The sequence below is a fragment of the Nycticebus coucang genome, chromosome 9, assembly GCF_027406575.1.
Source record: "Nycticebus coucang isolate mNycCou1 chromosome 9, mNycCou1.pri, whole genome shotgun sequence".
NCBI lineage: Eukaryota > Metazoa > Chordata > Mammalia > Primates > Lorisidae > Nycticebus > Nycticebus coucang.
In genome coordinates this window covers 135,053,271-135,062,732 of record NC_069788.1, presented here as the reverse complement: position 1 = coordinate 135,062,732, position 9,462 = coordinate 135,053,271, and the positions used below count along the sequence as shown (strand labels likewise).

General features: G+C 40.7%; 1 long non-coding RNA gene across 1 annotated transcript; it reads left to right on the top strand.

Moving 5' to 3' along the window:
- Window positions 1-1,297: 1,297 nt before the first annotated feature.
- LOC128594176 (uncharacterized) lies at window positions 1,298-9,462 on the top strand. Its single transcript, XR_008382511.1, has 5 exons — window positions 1,298-1,388; window positions 2,221-2,383; window positions 4,018-4,228; window positions 5,870-5,984; window positions 9,284-9,462. It is a non-coding gene; the product is annotated as an uncharacterized LOC128594176 (long non-coding RNA).

Sequence of the window (9,462 nt, the reverse complement as noted above, 5' to 3'; positions counted from 1 at the left end):
GCACACACACATACACACACACACACACACACACACACACACACACACTACCACATGCCCTAAAAAGTACTAGCTTGCCTCCTGTTAATTCAGAATTACTGATGCTTTGGAAAATGGCTGAGGGTTTAAGTGTGGACTTTAAGCAGCTTATCAAGTAAACATTTGGTAGGAGTGATAAGCTGATTAAAACATATTCTGTTTATTAAAGGAGATTCTCTTTGGTCTTAAACTAGAAAACCAGGAGTGAGCTACTACACCTGGCCCTATTTTCCTTTTTTTTAATGACAGTTTCAAGGAAAGAAAAATGTTTTCTGTGATGCAAAAAAAAACAATTTTAGACCCTATCTCAATTACTTTACATTCTTGGAAATTACAAACAATCTTTGTTTCAACCAATTATAAAATTCCTAATAAAAGTAACAGCTGAGGGCAGCTAAGCCCCAGCTTCTACACATCATCTCACTGAGTTCTCATGATGGCCCCAGGAGGCAAGTGTTACTGTCACCCCAGTGTTACACATAGAGCTTGGTGATAACCCAGGTCCTCGGCCTGGCAGAATCAGGTCTAACTTCTACCTTGCCTGACTCCATGTTCTTAATCCCTTAGAGACTATAGTCTCATAGGCCATACAAATTAGTAAAATTTGCTTTCTGTATTCTGCATAGTTGGGTCCTAAAGTGAATAGAGGGTCTTCTCAGTATAGACTCTGGAAAAATCTGTGGTTTGACAGCCAATTCCACTGCTTTTAAAAATACAGCATCAGGCCTGGCATGGTGGCTCATGCCTGTAATCCTATCACTCTGGGAGGCCAAGGCAGGTCATTCGCTTGAGCTCAAGCAACTTGAAACTCTTGGGCTCAAGCGGTCTCCTTGCCTCAGCCTCCCCAGTAGCTGGGACTACAGGTGCCCACTACAACGTCCAGCTATTTTTAGAGATGAGGCCTCACTCAGGCCTTACTCAGGCGACTGTGAGCTACGACACCACAGCACTCTACCAAGAGAGACAAAGTAAGACTCTGTCTCAAGAAAAATAAGTAAAATGAAATAAAAGTATACCATCTTCTCTCATGCTGGGTGGGTTGTAAATTACGTATTTCATTAACCACTTAGTCAATCATTTGTAATCCCAGATATTAACCTTGGTTCACGTGATGGTGTACATCTTTGCTCTCTATTCTGGATTATATAATTTTGTTGCTTGGAAGAGGCAACGACTGGAAACCAAACCTTCCATATTATTGACAATCAAACTAACGGGAGACCTTAATTTTCTGCCAGCTCACAAGAGTGGTAACAAGTAGCCAAAAGGAGAATAAGAAAACTGAGCGAATCCTCAAAGAGAGTCGGGACCTGGCACGTTCATCGAGAGGCTGCAGAGGAACGTCCAAGGTAGTGTGAGCAGTGTCTGGTTTGGGGACTCTGTGCTGTTCTAGAAAGAAGAGTCACATTTGCATTCAAATGTACAGCTGTGTGTGTCTTGTGCTGGGCTTCCTGGAACCAAAAGACTGGCATATGCCACAGTTTGGGGATCTTGAAATGTCCAGGCCGTAGTGTTTGAGAATTTTAGCTTTTAAAAAATGCATGTTTCTTTTTAAATTTTCTGTATCATGGCTAATTCTCAAGCCCCATTATGGTAAAGTCAGATATCTCCCCATCCATTTGCACAAAGTAGGAGCTGGTACGATTTGGGGCTTCCATTTGGTGCCAGCATTTATCCTCCACATTGGAGTAAATTTAGTCACTCCTCAGTGGGATCTAATCTGGCTTTTAGCATGCTATTTTCAATTTTCTGGCTGCTAGAATCATATTTTTGCTTTTCTTTTTGGATTATGGTAGAATGGCTTAAAAGTATAGAATCCTATGCAAGTCCGACTTTGTAGGACAAAGGTAAGAAAATTATTAAAACAAATCATATTAATAATACTATGAAGTATCAGTAGTTTCTTCATGTGCTATTAAGTTAAATAATTATTTATTAAGAACTTTTATGTGTCAACGTCTGTGCCAGGTACACACAATGGACCCTGCCCTTAGGGAGATGGTGAGTACTTGGCAAGACTCACATTCAATAAACTGGTTATCCTAAGTCCCTGGCCAGGCCTGGAGGTCCAGCCCAGCTTAGGTGAACAGAACATCACTTATCAAAGAGGGCTCTAAGTTTTTCATTTATTTCTGTTCACTTTTGAGAGATTTATTATATAATTGATGATTTTCTCCATAGAAACGGTTGAAAAGGCAACAACTTTGAATCAGACTTTGTATGAAGATTTCCAGCTGCCCAGCTTGATGCTTGAGAATATGCAGCAGAACATTTCATCTTTGCTCAAAACCATACAGAAAAGGCACTTCATGCAGTTGCACCAAAATGTCACCCTGGAACTCAAGTAAGTTCCCAGGGACAGAAGCTTGGGTGTTATCTCCAAAGGAGAAGAAGGCATAATGGAAAGAACAGTGTGGCCTGGGGGTGGGATGTCAGAAGAGAGGAAAAGGGTCCCTGTATTCAAGTAAGTTAGATGGGGACAGACCCCTCTAACTATATGGGACACTAGTGTTGTGGCGGAACACAGTTTCAAAAAGACTGTTGCATTCTGTTAACTGAACACAAAAGAAAAAGCCAACAAAATGTTCTGAGGGTTTTATTAATCCTGTCCCTGCCACTGAAGGACTGTCACTTCATCTCATTGTTGTTGAGAGAGTAAAGTCACGTCATACGTGAAAATTTGACCTCATCTTAAACTTCCTCAGACAGATACCTTATTTTTTTCTTTCTTTATTATTTATTTATTTATTTGAGACAGAGTCTCACTCTGTTCATGTGGGTAGAGTGCTGTAGCATCATAGCTCACAGCAACTTCAAACTCTTGGCCTCAAGTGATTCTCTTGCCTCAGCCACATGAGTAGCTTGGACTACGGGCGCCCACCACAATGTTCAGCTATGTTAGAGATGGGGGTCTCACTGTAACTCAGGCTGGTCTCAAACTCTTGAGTTCAGGCCATCTTCCCACCTCTGCCTCCCACAGTGCTAGGATTACAGACATGAGCCACCATCCCCAACCCAAGATACCTTATTTAATGATAAGGAATGACAGATTCATGATCAGACAGTAGAGAAATATATTGGTTTTATTTGTGTTCTTCATGTATCTATTTTAGATCTTATTACCTGTTTCATAGACCAACATCTTTATAATAAGTAGAAGTTATAAGTATGTGTAAATAGTCCTAATATTATTCTAATGATGTCAGAGTTAAAATATATATCCTTGAAAAATACTGTCAGATATGACTTGACCCAGAGATCTGGTATCTGTGAAAGGTGAGGATGTTTTATAAGGAATTTTCCATGCAGTTTTTCCAAGTTCTCCTGACCAATTGAAGCAGAGAGTTAATGGGCTGTATTCAACCACTGCAAGAATTTGTTGTATGAAGTTTATTCACACTGCCATGAATTCAAAGTTAATTTAAATAAACAATTTGGTAGCATACTTATAAAGAAATAGGAGAAAATCTTTCCATTTCCTAATGCTTACTTTTATCATGGTAAAAATTATATCTTTTTAGCAATTTGAATTTGAAAGTTTTTATAAAATCTGTTTCTTAAGTAGATATAGAAAACCGTTTATATCATATAAATAAACTGGTGAATTCACAGCAAATCACTGATTAGCCTCCTGTTAATCTCTGATCATATTCTGATGAAAGATTGCAGTTCCTAACATTAACACAGATTGTAGTCCTAATTTTCTAAATCCAGATTCACTGAGACTATGTATTTCGATTCCATTACTAAAATGTGTTAGGAATTTTGTGAATAAAAGTAATTTGTTAAGGATAAAGTGTAAATCTTCCATATCTGTAGCTATCTTGGAAAAATAGTTTCCATGCTTAAACAGTTATGCTGTGTCACGATTTCAGGGAGAAACATGGTATGAATATGTAAAAATTCCTTCTGCTGTCATGTGAAAGAACAAGTTTTGCTGTTCATTTGCTTACTGTGGGGACTATTCACATTTATCAGGGCTGCTCAAGACTTACTGTCATAAATTCAGAAAGCATACCAGAAGCCACAGGAAGAGTTGGAAGTGTTGAAAGAAATAGCAAGCCGGCTCCTGGCCGAGCACAGTGGACAGCTGCAGGCGGCCAGGACACTAGTGAAGGACGCAGAGGGAAAGAGCCAGGAAAGCGACCGTCTGCTGCTCGTGGCCAGCGCCAACCTGAGAGAGTTTGAGGTGAGTCTGACATGTTCCATCCTGCATAGTTAGAACTGGCAATCAAATTCTCCTGTGTCAACATCATTTTTAGCTTCTTAAAACTTTGAACCCCAACACTAACTTACCTTACTTGTATATTTTTCTTTCTTTCTGTTTTTCTTTCTTTCTTTCTTTTTCTTTTTAAACAGAGTCTCACTTTGTCACCCTCAGTAGAGTGCTGTGACATCACAGCTCATGGCAACCTCAAACTCCTGGGCTCAAGTGATCCTCTTGCCTCAGTCTCCCAAATAGCTGGGACTATAGGTGCCCGGCACAATGCCCAGCTGTTTTTAGAAATGGGGTCTTTTTTTTTTTTGAGACAGAGTCCCACTTTGTCACCCTCAGTAGAGTGTCATGGGGTCACAGCTCACAGCAACCTCCAACCTCCAACTTTTGGGCTTAAGTGATTCTCTTGCCACAGCCTCCCAAGTAGTTGGGACTACAGGAGCCTGCCACAATGCCCCGCTTTTTTTTTTTTTCCATTGTAGTTGTCATTGCTGTTTTTTTTAGCTGACCAGGGCTGGGCTTGAACCTACCACCTTGGTATTTGGGGCCAGCACCGTACCCGCTGAGCCACAGGGACTAGAAATGGGGTCTTGCTCTAGCTCAGGCTAGTCTCAAACTCCTGAGCTCAATCGACCTAATTTGGCCTTCCACAGTGCTAAGATTACTAGCACAGTGAGTCACTGTGCCCTGTACCATTATATATTTATTTTTTTGGACAGTCTTAACTCTGTTGACCTGGGTTGAGTGACATGACAACTGGATCAAAAAAATAGCCAGGCATTGTGGCAGGCACCTGTAGTCCCAGCTACCTGGGAAGCAAGAGAATCGCTAAGCCCAAGAGTTTGAGTTTGCTGTGAGCTGTGATGTTATAACACTCTACTGAGGGCAACATAGTGAGACTCTGTTTCCAAGGAAAAAAAAAAGAAAGAAATTACATTAACCTTGTGTTCAAAATGTAAATGTGATTGTATATTATGAACAGAAATTTTAAAAGTGGCGGCGCCTGTGGCTCAAGGAGTAGAGCCCCCGTCCCATATGCCGTAGGTGGCGGGTTCAAACCCAGCCCCGGCCAAAAACCACAAGAAAAAAAAAAAAGAAGAAATTTTAAAAGTAAAATCTTTTACCAAACTTGAGAAGGAGGTTGAGTTGAGTCCTAGTTGGGTGTCCGGAAGGGACAGCGGGATGGCCAGGGAAGTAGAGGGAGGACAAGGAGCTCCCGATAGAATCCCATGTTTGGGGTTCATAGCCCAGAGGAGAAAGGTGACCATGATAAAGTGTGAACAGGGAGCTGGTGAGTCTGGTTAACACTGCGTGATTTAAACACAGTTTTTCATTTTATTAGCTCAAAACTGGGGATGAAATTTAAGAAGAAATATCAGTGAGAAAGTGCAATAAGCAAAGTGGAAAAAAAGACCAAGCTGGCTAAAAACACACTCTTACTCTCCATCATGGATGGTGCTAAGTCTTGCTGGAAAACTTTCCATATTGCGATTCTCCATATTAAGCTATTGATTCAGTAGATGGGTCAGAAGTGATAAAGAAAGCTGTTTCCTAGGCAACTTTTTAGTAGGCTAACCTAAAAGAGAACATTTCCACCCCCTTCTCTTTAAATAGGTATTGCATCGGAACTGAGTAAATTGAGAAATACAGCAAACATTTCAAAAGAACGCTGATAAAATTACCAGGCAGACCAATGAATCACTCTCAATACATAGAGCAATTCCTGAAGGTAAGTAGAAAGGAGTTTATGGATCTAACAATGTCTTCTCCTTGTAAGAGCACCACACAGGAGCACAGGCAGGCCTGCCTCACGCAGTCCAACCAGAGTCCCCACTGGAAAATCAGACCAAGACTGATAAAGGTTTTATCTGTAAAGGAATATGATTGAGAAGTGAAGATCACCGGGTCTTTCTTTTTAAATAACTTCAGAACATTTACACTGACATAGTAGAATATTAGAACAGAGACTTTATAGAGCCATCTTAATTGATTATTTTTGAAATGAGCTTGACATAGCACTTCGATAAAAGAAGAGGCATCCAAAAACATGAGTAAGGAAGGAAGCCAGATTGCCCTTTACCTGCCTGAAGAGAAAATGCCAGGTTTATTATACATGTAGTAAGTGGAAGAATTCTGACTTGGTCATCTTCCTTCATGAGGCAATCAAACATTCTGAAATAGGCCCACCCATCACCTTCATATTGATGGTTTGGTAATGCAGTATTCATTAGCATTTTAAGTAGAATAGTTTTTTAAGTGTAATACGAATGATTTGTGCTGCAGTTCATTATTTATACCACTTCAAACTTCTCCTTGGTTCTTCCTACGCATTTTTTGAAAGTCTTAACAAGGTGCAGAAGCTCTGCTCCCAGGTGTGCCTGCTAAGTTTCTGACATAGTCTGAGCGTGTCCAGCAGAGATGTGCTGGGAGCCCTGGAATTATCTCTTACTTTGAATCAATAGAGGATTTTCTGATCTGGAAGTGCATTTTTCCTTTCCTTTTTTTTAAAGGATAATATGGTGTAGATCTCTATATATTTTTGAGATAGAGCCTCACTCTGTTGCCTCAGGCTAGAGTGCTGTGGTATCGTAGCTCACAGCAACCTCAAACTCTTGGGCTCAAGCAGTCATTTTACCTCAGCCTCCCAAATAGCTGCATCTACAGAATCCTGCCATGATACTCAGCTAAGTTTTCTATTTTTAGTAGAGATGGGGTCTTTCTCTTTGTCTGGCTCGTCTTGAACTCCTGAGTTCAAGCAATCCACCTGCCTCAGCCTCCCAGAATGCTAGGATTACAGGTGTGAGCCAGTGTGCCTGACCTAATATTTTAATTAAACAATTTAATTACTTTTCATTTGGAGATAATTTCACACTTAAAGAAAAATTGCAAGGAGGATAAAAAGGCCATTTTGTATACCCTTTATCTGGCTTCTTCTATTGTTAATGTTTCACCTTATTTGTGATAAAACACTTTAAAAATTAATAGTGCTTTAAAAAAAGTCCTTACCCAGATTTTTTTAGTACAGCTGATTCCAGTTTACCTTGAATGGGTATTTAGTCTTTGTTCTGCTATTATTTCTGCATCCAGTTGATGCTGTGGGCAAAGGCCAGTCCTCTATCCTAAGTCCTTCTTGACTGCAGACTTTCTTTACAAAGCTTTCTTAACCAGATATGAATTGAGGTGGAGAATGTGTTTAATTGTGGCAACAAGGGGTGATAAAAGAACCCAAGTAAAGAAATTTAGCTTATTAATATATAAGACACCAAGCGTGGGGTTATTAGCCCATACTTTTCATGATCTCATTGTATATTGAAATCATATTCCAAAGAATTGGGATCAAAAATTATTTAATTTAGGCCAAGTGTGGTGGCTCACTCCTGTAATTCCAACACTCTGGGAGGCTGAGGCGGGTGTATGGCCTGAGCTCACAAGTTCAAGACCAGCCTGAGCCAGAGCAAGACCCCGTCTCTAAAAATAGCCGGGCATTGTGGTGGGCACGTCCCAGCTACTTGGGAGGCTGAGGCAAGAGAATCACTTGAGCCCAGGAATCTGAGGTTACTGTGAGCTAAGATGCCCCAGCACTCTACCAAGGATGACAAAGTAAGACTTGGTCTTCAAAAAAAAAAAAAAAAAATATATATATATATGTATGTGTATATATATATTTAATTTGTCCCTGAAAGAGTATTGAATCCAAATAAGTGACTGAAGCACAAATCCCAATCAATGGAGGCTTTTCAAGCCCAAGTTGAAGACATGCCTGGGACAAACACAGACCACCTCTAGATTTGTGGCTATTTTTCCAAAGTGGAATTTGGAGTTTTCAGGATTTAAAGGGGAGTAGGGCATTTAAAAAAGGTGGGGAGGGGGCAGCTGTAGTGAGACAAAGTAGTCACATTCTTGTGACACCCAGGAATATGTACCTTTTACGCAGGACAAGGGAGCTATGAGAAGAGGGAGGGAGTGAAGGAAGCCTCGGTTCCACACATGTCCTTCCTCTAGAGCAGGCCGGTTTTGAGAATGATTTCTCCAGACAAAGATCAGGATAGAAAGAAGAAAAAGTTTATTTTACTTTATGTAGACAGGAAAAATAGCCAACACAGTGAAAGACAGAGAGATATTGTTGGCTGAGATAACCAGGAATTCTGGCTTTTTCTTCAGTTGTTGTAAAGCGGGTGAAGAAGATTTATGGCTGTAGCTGAATCCGCAGGCTGCTGTGGACCCAGCATCGGCTCCGTCCCTCTTCCTAGTGGCAGGCCCCCAGCAGAGGGAAGGACAGGTTTGTCAGTGGTGGTTGTGATCTTAGTAATTCTGCCCCAGAGGTAGTGGTAGGGGGTTTTTGGTGGGTTTTTTTGTTTGTTTTTTTGAGTAGGAGCTCACACCTAAGCTGTCTGTCCAGGAGCTGTTTGAGGCTGTAAAACAGAATTTCAAAAGTAGTTTCAAGTCAATAGGTCTAAAAATGCACATTTCTTTTCTTTCTGTTTAGCTCTTCCCAGATGTTGTGAAAACAGAGGCACCCCCCCACCCTGTGCCTGTCAGCAAGGGAGAGCGGGAGGGGCATGGGTAATATGATTGATCCCTTACTGAGAAACTATGAGTTAGATAATTTTCTGTTATTGATATTTTTCTGTTAATTTTAGTAAGAATGTTAATTTCAGGAAGCAAGTCTGATCCTTCTTCTCTCTGGTCTTCTCCCTGTGCAGATAAACTTGTAATTCATTTTTAGCACAGAATCAAACAGACTTTAGTTGTAGGGGCTGGTGGGGAGGTGACATTGAGGTTTTTATTTTCTTTTACAAAGAAGTAGTAGAGCATGTTATATGCAGGTGTATTTCCATGGAAAACAAGAAGCTCTGTAGACCATTGACCACTGCCCAAAAGAAAAAAAAGCAAAGAAGGCTCAATTTGTATTCAACAATCAGTAAACTACCATAACATATTTTTCTGTAAAGTTGTATTTGTCACATTTTTATTCTTTTCCCTGTGTGTAATCAGCAGAGTGCTCACTTACATATATATTTATTTTAGATGTGGGACACCAAGGAGCCAGAACTAAAGAGCTGGCCACATCTGTAAACAGGAGCGCTGTGAGCACGCTGGCAGATGTGGCAGGGGGTTGAGCTGGAAGCTGCTCGACACGTCGACTGGCCTGTCCGGGGTCAACGCCACATTGCGAGAGACAAACAAGCTCCTGCATGACTCGAACC